Raw genomic sequence first — 16,110 nt, 5'->3', positions numbered from 1 at the left:
CAGCCCTGGTGGCTCAGTGGTTTAGTGCTGCCTTCGGCCCAGGGCGGGATCCTGGAGACCCAGGATCGAGTCCCGCATCGGGCTCCCTGCATGGAGCCTGTTTCTCCCTCTACCTGTGTCACTGCCTCCCTCTCTCTATGTCTCTCATGAATAAATAAAATCTTTAAAAAACAAACAGGTAGATATGTATTCCATGAATTTGGCAGTGGTTGGGTGGACTCACCCTTAGGGTTCTGAAGGATAACTAGGGAGGTATCTTGCCCAGAAGGAAGTGGGAGACTGAGCAGGGTACCCAGGCAGGGACAAAGACATGGGGCATGATAGCAGGGGGAAAAGAAGGTGGGAGGTCAATGAGAAATTGCCCAAAGAAATTAAATTTGTATTGAGATCTGAAAAATGAGCAGGAATTAACCACACAGAGAGAGGAGGAAGTTATTTTAGGAAGAGGAAGTAGAACGCAAAGCCCCTGCAGAAAAGAGGCTATGAATGTCTGCTGCCTGAATAGAATCAATAGCTTTCCCTTCTGTGGAGAATGGACAAGAGCTCAGGAAGCTCACATGCCTGTAGATATTGACCAGGCCCTGGAAGAGAGAAGGATGCCTCAAAGGGGACAGATCTCCTTCCTAACCACAGACAATATTAATGATGACTGTGTAGTTGTTCTGATGGTCTTGAAGTGGCTAATTTTAAGGGATCTTCTTCATCCCTTTGGGATTGACAGCTGGTGGGAAAGGAGACAGGAGATCCTTGGATGTAATTATATATTTTACTTCTGCAAAGGTACACATCTAATAACATTATTATTTTTGCTTTAAATGGTCAATGGTCCTTTAAATGTTTAAGCAATGGTAGAAAAGTAGATTAAAAATATTTCTCCACTTATTTAGCATTTTATGCTCTTTATAATTATAAATTTATAATTTGAATTTTCGTATGGTATCATATGACTTCAGCCTGAAGGATTTCCTTTAACATTCCTTATATGTGGATTTACTGATGATAAATGCAGTTTTCACTTACCTGAAATATCATTATTTCACTTTCCATTTTATTTTTTTTTGAAGATTTTATTTATTTATTCATGAGAGACACAGAGAGATAGAGAGAGAGGCAGAGACACAGGCCAAGGGAGAAGCAGGCTCCATGCAGGGAGCCTGATGTGGGACTCGATCCCGGGTTTCCAGGATCACACCCTGGGTGGAAGGCGCGCTAAACTGCTGAGCCACCCGGGCTGCCCTCACTTTCCATTTTAAAGAATATTTTTACTGGATATAGAATTCTAGCTTAACAGGGTTATTCTTTCAACACTTTATAGATATCACCCTATTGTCTTCTGGTCTCTATTGTTTCTGGTGAGAAATTAGTTGTAATTCTTATCATTGGTCCTCTGTATGTAATGTTTCTTCCCTTTCTGTGGTGTTTAAGATTTTCTTTCTTTGATTTAAAAAAAAATTTTTTTTTAAATTTATTCATGAGACACAGAGGGAGAGGCAGAGACATAAGCAGAGGGAGAAGCAGGCTCCCTGTGGGGAGCCTGTTGTAGGACTCGATCCCAGGACCCCAAGATCACAACCTGAGCCAAAGTTAGATGCTCAACCACTGAGCCACCCAGGTGCCCCTGATTTTTGAAATTTAAATGATAAAGGATTTTCTTTGTATTTGTTCTACTCACTTGGGTATTGCTGAACTTCTTAGGTCAATAAGCTGATACTTTGAATAATATTTAGAAATAATTTTGGTCCCATGTTTTTTTAAAGAACATTCTTTCTGCTCAATTCTCTCTCTTGTCTCTTTCTGGGACTCCAGCCTATTGTGTTACACTTCTACTATTTCACAAATCATTAAGGTTATTTTCATTTCTTTCAGTTTTTTGTGATTCAATTTGGATAATTGAATAGAATATTTATCTCCTGAAACTTCCTATCCTTTCATCCATTGTATCCATCCAGAGATGCTTTAACATATTTATCATAGTTATTTAAAAATCTTGCCTGCTAATTACAATATATGGATTGCTACTGTTTCTACTGACTATTTTCTCTTGATTTTGGGTTATAATTTCCTACTTCTTCACGAGTCTAATAATCTTTTTATTGTACATTCAGTATTGTGGATATTACATTGTGGAAACTCTGGTTTAGTTATCTTACTCCAAAGAGGGTTGATCCACTAAATTGCTAGTGGATCACTTTGTTTCTGTGGCGGCTTCATTCAGGCTCTGCTATAGCAGGACTATTTTTCTCTTAATCTTAGGATTTAGCTCTTAGTCTTGAATAGAGGATGTAGCAATACTAAGGTGATGAGAACAGATACTACACTTGATCTTAGCCAAAAGGCTGAGAAGTGATAGTTCTTAGTCTTGGGATAGAATTCTTACTACTAAGATATGGCCCTTTTGGGGTTTCACTGGAAAACTAGGGTTCTCTAAACTGGTGGTATTAAACTTCAGACTCTGTCTCCTCAGTATCAGACAGCTATTGAAATCTCTCCAAGGACCTTTAGGTTGTTGCTTTATGCTGGATTTCTTGGATTCTTTCCCTGAACATGTCCAGTTCAGAGTTATCCAAGGATTTGAAGAGAATTTTTACACAGATTTTGTGATTCCTCCTCTGTGACTCCCTCCTTTCCAAGATTTCCCTACTTAAATGTCCAGCTGCTTTGGTAGCCCTAAACTCTGATCTCTGACTTTGCTAAGTAGGACAGATGCTTCCTGCTTGAGCTCTATTTCCATTCACCACACCATACCATCCTTAAGGAAAAGATTGGGTAAATACAGATCTAATCTTGTGTGTCTTCCTTCTTTTAAAGGTCAAATCCCCTACAGTTTCCGCCTGTCCAAACTGCTCTCCAGTGCCTTCAAAGAATTTCTTTTAAAAAATATTTTATCTAGGGGCAGCTGGATGGCTCAGTCAGTTAAGTGTCTGCTGTAAGCTCAGGTCATGATCCCAGAGTCCCAGGATTGAACCCCATGTCAGGTTCCCCGCTCAGTGGGGAATCTGCTCCTCCTCCCCCTTGTGCTCTCTCTCATTCTCTCAAATAAATAAAATCTTAAAAAATATTTTGTCTATAGTCTTTAATTATCAACAGGAGGACTAATCTAATATCCCAACATATCACTGGGATAGGGATTTTTTTTTAAAGATTATTTATTGGTTCACGAGACACATACACACACACACACAGAGAGAGAGAGAGAGAGAGAGAGAGAGAGAGAGGCAGAGGGAGAAGCAGGCTCCATGCAGGGAGCCTGACGTGGGACTCCATCCCTGATCTCCAGGATCACGCCCTGGGCTGAAGGCAACGCTAAACCGCTAAACCGCTGAGCCACCTGGGCTGCCCTGGGCTAGGGATTGATGGAAGTTGAGTTCATTCTCTGCATCTGACTTAGAAAGTTGTGAATCCAAAGAAGTGATAAGAATGACTCAAATGACTTATTTGATCTGAGGGGAGTTTAAAAGCTAAATATGACCTTTTCATAGACCCTAGAGTCAGCACTCAAAATTATGCTGATGGAGACCAGTTATGAGGCTGAGATTTTTATGTAGGCATGCATTGAAGTCTCATTTTACAGGAGTGGTAATGGAAATAACAGTGGAATAGGAAGGTTTAGCTGGGCAAGTGGACAGACTTTGGGTCTGATTGAATAAGGAAGACAAAGGAGTGGGAAGAGGCAGAGACAACCCCTCAGTGTTGATCTTGGAAGACAAAAGATTGGCACTGCTCTTGAGAAAGGCAAGGAAATTGGGATGGGTTTTTACCGGTGGAGGTAATGTGAATAGTCCATGTGGAAGAGACATTGTCGGGATTATTTAGAGTAGAGTGGTGGTTTCTTTGAGGGAGAAATTGTGGAGAGAGACAAATGGAGATCCAGGGACTGGTCCTTGGCAAACACTGGTATTTAGAGGATGGGAAGAGAGAGTGGAAACTTCAACAGACCCAGAGGAGGGATCAGAGAAATGGAAGGGGATCTCCATGAGAACCAGTTAAGAAGGGAAGTTTAAGAATAAGGGGTTTTAAAAATAAAGAATAAGGGGCTTAAGGCAGTGGTGAAAGCTCAGGAGCTCAAGTTGGAGGTGAGGCAAGGAAAGAGCATCATAAGCAAGCAGGTGGTCAGTGGTGACTTGGTTAGGATAGTTTTGGGACAGCAGAGAGAACAGAAGACAGCACAGGAAGTTAAAGAGGAAGCGAAGTTAATTACTTAACAAAAAAATGTTATCTGACTTTAATACAATCTTATTCCTCATCCTCCACTCTTCCAATCCCAGGTCAGGCCCTTAATAGCCTCTGGTCTTCCCAGAGACTGGTGATTGCAGCTGTTCCCAAATGGTTTTTGGTGAGCATTTCAGCCCTCTGGAAATTGACCATCCAGAAGAGGACTTGACTCAGAGGAGAGAGTGATGAACACACAGGTGAGCAGCCTAGCCTTCTCCTGTTTGGAAGATAAATGCATCCCATCCCAGAATTTTAATTTGGGCTTTTCAAACATTTAGCTAAGATGCTGGATAATACCTAATTGTACACCTGTCTTCCTCAAAGCGTTTGAACAAGTTTCTCCTAGGATCCAGATTGGCTGGAGATAAGGTAGAAGGGAGCCTTTGTTCCTTAAGCACCATTTTTCCTTTTACAATCTCAGCACCATGTTTGGACCTGGTCTCAGGTGGGGTTAGCCTAGAACTGGATGTGGACACAGCAGGCTCTGGGCACTGATTAGTGTACCCCTCTCAAACTGATAGACTAAAACATGGATTAACCATGGAGAGAAGAAGGGTAGATAAGGGTGAGGAGGAGGTGAGGATGCTGCCTGGGGTCTGTCTGGTTTGATGAATAGAGACTCCATTAAGCAAGATGAAGAATATAGGAGAAATAAAGTATTTGGGGAAGACGATTTTGACCTTAATTCTGAACTGTTTGTTTTGAGAGTCCTGTGAAATATCCAGGTGTTGTCCAATAGTCAGAGAGCTCTTTAAGTCTAGGGTTCAGAAGACAGTTCAAAGGTGGGGATAAAGAGTGAAGAGCAATTGGGGTATGAGTCTTTGGGCACAGTGCCACTGGATGCTTGGTGGATTTGCTCTAGTCTTTCTAAAGCTCTTCTCGTGGATTAAGGAGACCTTAAAGAGACCAAGGTGGAGAACTACTCAGAGCAAAACTTCCCAGCAGAGAATCAGGATGGATACCAGGCTTCCAATTCCAGTTCCATTGTAACTCACTGGGTGACCTGAGGCAAAGAGCTTGTTGTTTATAATTTTCTCAGTATAAACTGAGAGGATTAGCTCTTGCCATCTTCCTCCACTGGTACCTATGCTTCAATCACAGTGTCTTAAAGTGGTCCTTCAGATGAGGTAGGTTAGGAAGAATGGGTACACCTTGACAAGATAGAGTCAGGCCTCAGAGTTCTAGAAGGAAACCTGGATGGCCTCCTTGAAGGTCATGGAAGGGAATGATCATTTTTACCAATTCACTGAGCACCAGGCAACGAGGAAAGCACTCTGCTTCCCTCAGGTTTTTGATCCTCACAGCACTCCCATTCCCATTTTCAGATGAGAAGCCAATGCCTTGAGAGGTGAGATGCTTCCCTGAGCTCTCATGGCTTACAGAGTGAGGGAGTCAGAACTCAAATCCAGGGCTCCCTAATTCTGTACCAATGTCTGTCAACAACAGGTGCAAATGAGAGCAAGGCTAAGGAGGGCTAGTGGGCCAAAGGGGGAATTGGGGATAAAAACTTTTACTCTGAGTTTTGTAAACATGTTTTGATGTTGTGCAGATAACTAGTGATAAGAATAACAAGATTTTAAAAAATTCTTCCCCCCAAAGTGCTCAGTAAATACTTAAAAAAATTCCAGGGGCACCTGGGTGGCTCAGTCGGTTGAGCATCTGCCTTTGGCTCAGGTCATGATCCTGGGATCCTGGGATGGAGTCCCACGGGGTTCTTGCTTCTCCCTTTCCTTCTGCCTGCTGCTCCCCTTGCTTGTGTGCTCTCTTTCTCTGTCAAAGAAAGAAAGAAAGAAAGAAAGAAAGAAAGAAAGAAAGAAAGAAAGGTCTTTTTAAAAAATCCAGTCTTTTTTCAGAAAAGGAAAGTATCACCTGACTTAATTCCAGTGTAATGACAGCTTCCAACTTCTAGGAACAATAGGGGTCCTGCCCCAATTCCTCTCCTCCCTCCAAGCTAAGCACAAGATAGAGCACAGAAATTAGTGTGGGTCTGAGCTGGTCCTGGGCAGGAAGGTGGTTAAATGCCCAGTGGTGGACTACGGAGGGCTGCTGAAGCATGACAGGGTGGGGTAGTTGACGTTGCTGCATGGGGAACTGCAGATCCTTGCAGAAACAAATGCAAGATTCAGCACATAGTATCCCCTTAATAAAGGGTAGTTATTTCTATTTTCAAAGCATTCTGCAGGATGGAAATCCCAGACAATGCAAATGCTAATGGATATGAGAATGCAAATGGGTCTAGGATAGCAGAGATCACTTTTGTGGTGGCAGATGAGAAGACGGGGGAGGGGAAGGGAGAGTACTTTCACCACCATAACCACAGGGCCTAGCAAACTACCTAGCACGTAGTGAGTGCTCAATAAATATTTGTTGACTAAATCAATGAATAAATAAAGTCAAGCCAAATCTACTTCTCTGCAAAGATACAATACAATGTGCTAATTAAATACACAGACTTCAGAGCCAAACTGCTGGGGTTCCTGTCCTGGTCCTGACAGGCAGGGAGAGCTCGGGCAAACTACTTAGCTATCCTGTGCCTCAATTTCTTTATCTAAAAAAAAAAAAAAAAAGAAGGGGATGATTATAAAACTAACTCCTTCAGATAGTGGTAAGGCTTAGGTGAGTTAGTCTCTGGGATGTGTCTAGAACATTCTCTGGCACATAGGGAGAGCTAGATGGTGGCTTGCTATCATCAACTCTTTGAGAAGCATTTGTATTTTTTTTTTAAGATTTTATTTATTTATTCATGAAAGACACATACACGAGAGAGAGGCAGAGACACAGGCAGAGGGAGAAGCCGGCTCCATGCAGGGAGGCCGATGTGGGACTCGATCTCAGGTCTTCAGGATCACGCCCTGGGCTGTAGGCGGCGCTAAACCGCTGAGTCACCCGGGCTGCCCAGAAGCATTTGTGTTTTTAAAGGGAATCTAAAAGCGGATGTGTTTATGATTGCCTATAACCCCAAAGAATGAATCATTAATGACTGAATTCCAACATCTTTCAAAACACACAAGAAAGGCAATGTTATCTCAGACCCCATTCAGGTTCTATTTTTGCTGGGACTGAGAGGAGATTTAGGAATATTGCATTGGCAGGGTGGTTTTTGGTCCGGAGCAGCAAGGGAAATCGCTAACTTCAGTCTCCTTGACAGGAGAACCTCGTGGGCTGGCCACACCACCTCTCTGGGGAGGGAGGAAGAAAGAGGTGGCTCAAAGTGGCTCAGAGCCCACCTACCTCCAACACAGCCTGAATCTTCCTGTTGGCCAGAGGCCTTGAGAACTTTTCACGGCACAGGAAACTTGTGTAATTCAAAATGCTTTAGCCGCAGGTTGGGATCTAGAAATAAGGACAATTTAACTTAATAAGAGTATTGCAGGCAGCCCGGGTGGCTCAGCGGTTTAGCGCTGCCTTCAGTTCAAGGCCTGATCCTGGAGACCTGGGATGGAGGCCCACATTGGGTTCCCTGCATGGAGCCTGCTTCTCCCTCTGCCTGTGTCTCTGCCTCTCTCTGTCATTCATAAATAAAATCTTAAAAAAAAAAAGTCAAAAAAACATGAGTTTCTTGTGAAATAAGTATTATTTGAAAAAAAAAAGAGTATCACACACAGCCCATATCAGAAGTTAGGAAGTTGGGTGGAGATAAGTGTTCTTAACTATTAATTCTACTTGAAACGTCCCATCACTTGCGCGGGTCCGGGCTTGATCAGGGAAGTTGAACCCAGGGAAGATGGTGGAGTAAGGAGGTTGGAGGAAGAAGAACTTTCATGATTGCAGGAGAGACTGGGAGCCCACAGGCCTGAAAAGGAGATTTGAAGGATCTCCTTCAAATAGGCATTATCCAGCCTTATTGCTGGTAGATGAGCTGAAACTTGCAGGGAAATCTGGAGGCAGGGCACATCCTGCAGCTGAAATTAACCCGTGGTAGGGGCTGGTATAGAAGCCTCTGGAAGGTAGAGCACTCTGTGTGGCATTGTGGCACTGGTTTGAAGCCAAGTGTCTGGGGGTTGGAGCTGGCATCACTACTGATCCATAGGGATGGAGAACTGGAAGAGAAGCTAGTCACATAGTGGGAAGACTGCCTGTCCCTTTGTGGGCATCTCTCCCCTTTTCTAAGAGAGGAGGCATGGCTGCTGTTTCTGCTCTGGCACAGACCCATGACAGGATAGATAGTCAAGGGGATTTTTTGATACAGAGTTCCCAGCACAGCCAAGGTCATGACAAAACAATTGACACGTGTCACCAAATGCTACTGTTTAGAGTTCCTTTTTCTTTCAGTCATTTGAATGTGTAAAAACTATTCTTAGCTTGTGGGCTATAGTCATACAAAAATAGGCAGCAGGCTGGAATTGGCCCACATGCCATAGTTTGCTGACTTCTGCTTTTTTTTTTTTTTTTTTTTTCTGACTTCTGCTTTAGATGATCCTCCATAAGGGGTCATTTTTATCACTGATTAAGAAAGTGGGAGATGAAGGATTTGAGTTTCGTTTGGAGACCACTGGCTGTAACTGCTATATTACTAACTACTGTTACTCTAACAGACAAACCTTGAAGTCTCCATGGCTTACCGTAAGTGTATTTCTGCTATTACACAGACCAAGCAGGTGTTCCGAATGAGTGGGCGGCTCTCCTACAAAAGGTGACTCAGAGTCCTGAGCTCTATCCACCTGGTGGCTCTACTCCCAGGCAGCAGCTGGGGGAAGACAAGGTGCTTGTTTCTCAACCACATCAGCCCCAAAGTGGCACACACAACTCAACCACATTTGGATGTGAAGGGGTGTGTGTGGGGTGCCAATAAAGACGGTAGCTAACTACTGTCTGGTAATGGTGCTCTGTTGTGGAAGAGAGTGCAAGTCTGTGTCAGGTTCTCAACAGTCCCGGCCACATGGATGTTTCTGGACAAGAACTTGAGTGTGGATAGGGATACTGATTAAGGGTGACTCTGTGAACTAAGCTGAGGACCGAGAGGACATTCTTCTATGAACGTTAAAGTTACTAATCAGGCTATATGCCCAGCATACAGAGCGGGCCAACATGGTCCTCTGGAAAGTTCCCTGGGTGTGCCAAATACAAGCTCCACATGTAGGTGGTGAAGGCCTCAGTGTTCTTCACACCAATGCATGACTGTAACATATTTGATCTGGAAAAGCTTCAAAGAATTATGGCCAATTGCCCAGCATAGCATTAAAAAAACATCAATGAAGAACTCAGGGAACTTATAATATCAAGTAATATAACCTCCTGTTGAACCTTCCAAAATACAATTTAATTTTAAATTAAATTAAATTTAAAACTGTATTTCCAGGTAACTCAAGGATTTTCAGTTTGGCACTCTTTACATTTTGGGCCAGATAATTCTCTGTTGTGGAGGCTGTCCTGTGCATTGTAGATGTTAGTGGCTTTCCTGGTCTCTACATACTAGATGCCAGCAGCATCCTCTGCCCCTCTCCCCAGTTGTGACAATGGAAAATGTCTCTGGACATTGCCAACTGTCTCTTGGTGGCAACCCAGATTCTCTGGGTTGAGAATCACTGAGTAACCGAATGAAAGAACTTCCTGAATATGATTATTGAAAATGAGACAACTACATGTTGTAGGAGTGAACATAAATGACAACGTTGATTCTAGAAGGGTCAGTCTTGGGTCATGCTTTCTGACAACAATTAGGAATTGGGTTGATCTGTTAAGACCTCTCAGTAAATGACACTTGGTCAGCAGCATAGACAAGAATAGCTGCCTTCAATGTGTATCCTTTGATTGCTAGTAGCAGGAGGGCATTCAACGACACACCCCAAAGTGATTTCAGGTCAGTAACTTAAAGTAAATAACATACAGGGTATGGGATCAGGGCTAAAATATGCCAGAATTAACGTGCTTGAAACTATTTCCCTATCTGTCAATTTGTCCCTACCAACTCTGACCCTGCAGGAGGCTTTAAGTCACAGGTTCCAAATATACGCATACTGGCCAGAGCCCCTGACCTTTACTGTTTTCGGGATGCAAACTCAAAGGCCAAGTTATGATTAATAAAGGCTGAAAGCTGAATCCATTTCTGCGTGCTGCTCTATCTACAGGAAGATGGAGAATGCACTTAGCCTCACAGCTGAAACAAAATAAAAACGGCTGCTTATCTTTGTCATTATTGTTACTATCATTATTATGATAACAATGGGCAATTGTACAGTGGCTTTGCCGAAAGCTATGCAGGCTGGACCATAGAATTATCTCTGGCCTGTTGTCCTGCTCTTCCCCTGGCTCACAGAACTCCACCCTCTGGTAAGGAGTTTTTAAGTTTTAAAGTTCTCCCATCTCTGCCGATTTGGCTTCAGGAGGTCTGAGGTGGGTCCAGGAATAGGTACTTTTGTAGGATGCCCCCCATTGGTTTTGATGGGGCGACAGATTTGCAGAGTTGTGTTCTGCTCATGCCTCACCTGGCTCCAAAGCCAGGCAGCTGCCCAAAGAGGTAAAATGCAGGTGCCCTTTGAAGCCAGGACTTCTTGTCCAGAGATGGGGAGGCTGGTAGCCTCCAGTGTAGAACATAGGCTAACACTGGATTTAGGGGGTAGAGGGGACAAGCCCCAGAAAGGCAGAGCCTAGCGGGCAAAGGGAAAAATGCAGTGTCCACTCTGGCTGTCCGTCTCCTAATTGTGAGCTCAAGACACCGGATCAGAGCCAGACACTCTGAGGGAGGAGTGGAGTCTCATGGTAGGCAGTGTTATCAGCACTTAGGGTAAAACTTTCCTGTTGTCAAAACACCTTGTTAGGGTTGTTGTAGGGATCAAAGAGAGAGTTCATCGATGTGAGGCTCTTAGAACTGTGCCTGACACAGAGTCAGCTCTTCATGTGTGTCTTCTGGATTAAAATCCTTTGCCCTATTTGACTCCCTCGTTGCTTTTATAACCTGATGTCACTGGTCCCTATCACAGACCCTCTTCCAGTTCTCTTCATGGGTTTCTTCCATCCATCCCCTGCATATCCCACCCCAGAACCTTCAGCCTTTGCTTGCACTAGGCACTGTGTAGGTGCTGTCCCATCAGCCTCCCTCTAGCCTCCTGCTGCTTTAATGGCATTGGGGTGGAATCCCTTGCTGCTCTGAGCCCAGTGAATCTTGCACTTGCTTTGGGCTTGAACTAGCCGTGGACCCAGAGAACCTGATGGGCAAACCCATGCTGGTGATGAAAGGACTTCTGTGACTGAAAAGCCCTGGATAAGGGGGAGGAAAAAAGGAAGGAAAGTGGGAAGGGATGAATTAGGAGTGTTGCTGAGGCCATGGAAGAGGCTGGTGACAGTGGCAGAGATTCAGTGCTTGGAGGGTCTGAGAGCCAGTTTAGCCAGAGCTAAAGCAGGTTGTGGCCACCCAGTGACCTCTGGGGCCTTCTAGGGCCTATCAAGGGAAAACTCAAGTGGGAGTCTAAGGTGGGTTGGAGTGGAATCCGTTCTGCAGAGAGAATGGTGAAAAGTGGCTTGAGCTAGAAATAGAATAAACATGTAGTCACTGTTGCCCCATGAGACCAAGAACCCTGGCTTGCTCCTGATCTGGACACTTGTACTACAGTGTGCTCCTGGGATTGGCACCTGGGAGGCTGTCAGCAGTGCAGAAGCTCAGGCCCTGCTCAGACCTGCGGAATCATAGACTCGGGCGGGGCTCAGGAACCTGTTCTAACATGCCCTCCAGTGATTCTGATGCAGCTCATGTCTGAGTGCTTCTTCAACAGCAAGTGAGGTATAGAGAAATATAGGGCCATCTCTCCACCTCATGATTCTTTTTTTTTTTTTTAAGATTTTATTTATTTACTCATGAGAGACACAGAGATATAAAGGCAGAGACATAGGCAGAGGCAGAGGCAGGCTCCCTGCAGGGAGCCCCATGGGGGACTCCATCCCAGGACCCCGGATCATGACCTGAACCAAAGGTAGACGCTCAACTACTGAGCTACTCAGGCGCCCCTTGACCTCGTGTTTCTTAACTGATGCTTGCTGATAGCAAAATACAGAAAGATTAGTCGGGGAATGAATTGAGCTGTTGACAAAAATCACTGTATTATTTATTCCTTTATTTAACAGATGGTTCTTGGGTCAGGCATTCTTTTAGCACGGTGGAAATAACTGAACAAAAGAGACAAGAATTCTTGCCCTAACAGAGCTTACATTCTTGTAGGGGAACTTAGTAATTAAGATGAGAAATAAAATATATAGAATTTAAGAGGTGAACTGTGCTAAGGAGAAGCAGAGAGCAGGGAAGGGAAGTGGGCTGTGTAAGGGAGGGGTGGTGGTGCGGCAAGAACATTTACTGTTTTAGACAAAGTGACCAGAGAAGGCCTAAGCACAAGGGAGCAGTGGAATGAAATCCCACAGAATGGGAGCAAGGATCTGTGTGGGTACCTGGAGGAAAGATCATTTCAGGCATCGAGGAAACCGCAGGGACTGTGTGTGCATGCAAGAGGTGCTATCTATGCATCTGTCTGCTGGGAGAAGGCTGGGGGCCGGGGGCGGGGACATTTAATTTATTTTTATTTTCTATTATTATTATTTTAAAGATTTTATTTATTTATTCCTGAGACACACACACACACAGAGCGAGAGGCAGAGACACAGGCAGAGGGAGAAGCAAGCTCCCCATGGGGAGTCCGGTGTGGGACTTGAACCCAGGACCCCGGGATCACGACCTGAGCCTAAGGCAGATGCTCAGCCACTGAGCCACGCAGGTGCCTTGGCAGAGACATTTTATAAGAAGAACAGGGAGAGGAACTTATGAGATGTGACACCCTCAGATCACCTGGGCCACGGAAGCACTAAGGGCTTGCAGATAATCAATTATCTTTGGCACTGACTACCTCTGTGACCATTGGTCCCCTGTGACTCCAAAGCTTCTCCCTTATCACAAGCTCACCCTTCTCCTTGGGCTGTTAAAATATTAATGAGAGTTGCTTAAATTGATTGCATACTTCCTCAATGTCACAACCTTATTATCATCCACATTTTACAGATAAAGATTCAGGTTTCTTGTCCCAGATCATCCAGTGAAGCAGGGGTGGGTGGGGGGGAAGGCTCCTGGGCTCCAGCTGCAGGGGCCCCCGGGCCAGATGGTCCCCATAATTTCTACTGCCCTTGCGTCTGGTAGTCTAACTGTGATCACCTGTCAGGGTGAGGGGGGAAATAGTGGGAAGGAGAGGGGGACTGGCAGCAAGGCATGGAGGTGACAAGGAGAAAATGTCTTGAAGGTGAGGATTTGGAGCTCCCTGCAGTTTCTGTCCCAGGGTATTTGGCAGGGGACAGTGGGGACAGAATGGGGGAGGGTACACCTCTTCTAGAGAAAAAGCTGCTAGAAGTGGCAGACAGAGTGACTGTTGTGGTCAAGAGACCACCCCAGGAATGGCCAACCATGCGGGGGCACATCTGTGAGGCCACGTCACCATGTGGGCAAAGTAGATTCTGCAGCCAGAAGACCAGAATTTCAGTCTTAACTTCTGTTTATGAAACCTTGAGCTAGAGGCACCTGGGTGGCTCAGACGGTTAAGCATCTGCCTTTGGCTCAGGTCAGGATCTCAGGGTCCTGGGATCGAGCCCCGCATCAGGCTCTTTGCTTAGCAGGGAGCCTGCTTCTCCCTCGCTTCCTGCTCTTCTTCCCTGCTCATGCCCTTTCTCATTCTCTCTCTCTCTCTCTCTCTCTCATTCTCTTGCGTGCAAATAAATAAAATCTTAAAAACAACAACAAAGAACCTTAAGTCATGAAGTCTCTCAGCAAACCTTTAATCCAAATAAGACATTTGCTGAAGTGTTTTAAAAAATGTCACACAAGAATGAGATATTATTGCAAAAGTTGGCAAACCTTCCTTAGAAGGGCAATCGCTGTGACTTGCGAGGATGTCATGTGCCACTGCCCGAGGCAATGGTGCTGCTGCTTTATACTTGAGCATTTACAAGCAGGCACTTGAGAGATTTATTCGCAAAGTTTGCTCCAAAGTAACTTGCTGGCAACTCAATTTTTTTCTTACCAGACATCCCCAAACATCAGTGGCACTTATCTCTGGATGGCAGAGTTCAAGTTGATTCTTATTTATTTTTATGCGGTTCTGCATTTTAGAATACAAAGGCATGGACATTTAAAAGAGTGTGGAGGGTCTGGGTAATCACAAGAGGCTGGGTGTGGCTGGGCTGGAAGGTGGGTATGTGGGGAAGTCGTGGATGGGGCAGGAGCCTGCTGATAACCTTGACAGAGATAGTGTTTGTGAGGTCATTTTTTCAAAGGCCCTATACTGCTCTGTTCCCAGCTTAAAGCTTGTCAGCTTCAAAGTGCGACCCCAGACCAGCAGCACTGGCCTCACTGGTGAACTTGTCAGAAATGTGAGGTCTCAGGTCCCATCTCAGACATATTGCATCAGAATATCTGGGGATAGAGCCCAACTGTTTTAATAAGGCACCAGGTGATTTTGGTACATGTTGAAGCCTGAAAACCACTGATTTAAAGTGTTCCCAAGTTGGGACAAGGCTCTCTGCCTGCAGTGAGCTAGCAAAAAAGAGCCAGTTGCCTTGATTATGTGTTAGCCTCTCGTGCGGGTCCCCTTGGCTGGTTCTCCAAGCCACAGAGAAGTCCTTTTTCCGTGGCATAACAGAAAGGTGAGAGGTGAGAGCTTGCCTCCTAATGACTAGTTGGGATTTTATTTACTGGCAGAGAAGCGTCTGGGAGGGACAGATGTCACAGTGCTTTCTCAAATGAGTTGCTTCTCTCTTTGAGTTAAAAAGATCTAGAAGTAACCCAAAAGAGATCCTCAGAAGACACTGGGTCATCTAGTTCTGAGGGGTTACGATGTGTTCCCTGATGGTTCTCTAGACCCTGTGGCTGTCCCCTGCTTGTTCCCATTATCCAAGGACAGAGCCTCCCACCTGGCTTCCCACAGAACAAAGAGGCCAGGGGGTGCATTGAATTGCTGTGAATCACTTAGGGACAGCCTCAAACTTCCGACTCTCAGATCCCTCACTTGGAAGCCATCTCTCCTTCATTGCTACCTACTCTACTCCCAAACTACTTGGTATTATAACCATTTCTGTATGTCCTGTCTTCCTTATAGTCTAAAGTGCTTAGCAAATAGTGAAGAACTCAGTAAATAATCATTACTATTATTGTTGTTGTTGCTATTTTGTATTAAACAGGAGGAGATGAGGGGAAGGGCCCTCCAGGTAGAGAGAACGGAGGGGTCAGCTAATTTTCGGGTCCTGGAGCAAAGTGAGAATGTGAGGTCTGGCTAGGGAGCTGGGAAATCAGTCTCCCCTTCCCATCTGCACACTGCCCCAACCCATGTATCATGGTGACCGTCAAGAGATTGCAATCTCTGTTTGGATCTTGGATCAAGGGTGAGTGAGAGGCCCCCACTGAGTTACCTGCCAAAACCCATCACCAGGGCACTGCCAGCCCAGGGCCGGGAGAGCTGCTACCATGTCCTTGTGGGGATTGTGCCCAAACCTGACCCTCCCCACTCATGTACCTCAGCCCTGGCTGGGGCTGGAGGGCAATGGAGAAATGACTCAGTTGCCACCCAGGCAGAGGGCAGCAGCTATCATGGAGTGGGAAGGGGGATATCAGACTCCAGGGGTAAGAAGCAGATGGCCAAGAGGAATGACCACATATGAACAGAGGCTCTAAGCCCCTGGCACACCTTTCATCACCCTATTGAACTTCACTTAGAAATTCAAAGAGACAATTAAGAATTTCAGGAAAGCCATTACAGAGCATTTACTCCAAGCACAGGGCCCTCTGAGTGTAGAGACTTGTGTGACTGCACTGGTTGTGTGCTCATGAAGACATTCCCGTGGGATAGAATATGTAAGGGCGTGGCAATGTTAGGGGAACTGCAAAGTGACACGTTGTAAGAAAAAAGATTTCCCCCAAAAAACAATTTTATTTAA

At 45.0% G+C, this 16,110-nt stretch overlaps 1 non-coding gene across 1 annotated transcript; it reads right to left on the bottom strand.

The window, feature by feature from the left end:
* Positions 1–2,155: 2,155 nt before the first annotated feature.
* Positions 2,156–2,348, bottom strand: LOC112665144 (U2 spliceosomal RNA). Its single transcript, XR_003140248.1, has one exon. It is a non-coding gene; the product is annotated as a U2 spliceosomal RNA (small nuclear RNA).
* Positions 2,349–16,110: the final 13,762 nt, after the last annotated feature.

This window comes from Canis lupus, chromosome 17 (assembly GCF_003254725.2).
Source record: "Canis lupus dingo isolate Sandy chromosome 17, ASM325472v2, whole genome shotgun sequence".
NCBI classification, from domain to species: Eukaryota; Metazoa; Chordata; class Mammalia; order Carnivora; family Canidae; genus Canis; species Canis lupus.
Note: the sequence above shows the minus strand (reverse complement) of the source record. Positions and strands in the feature narration are given on the sequence as shown.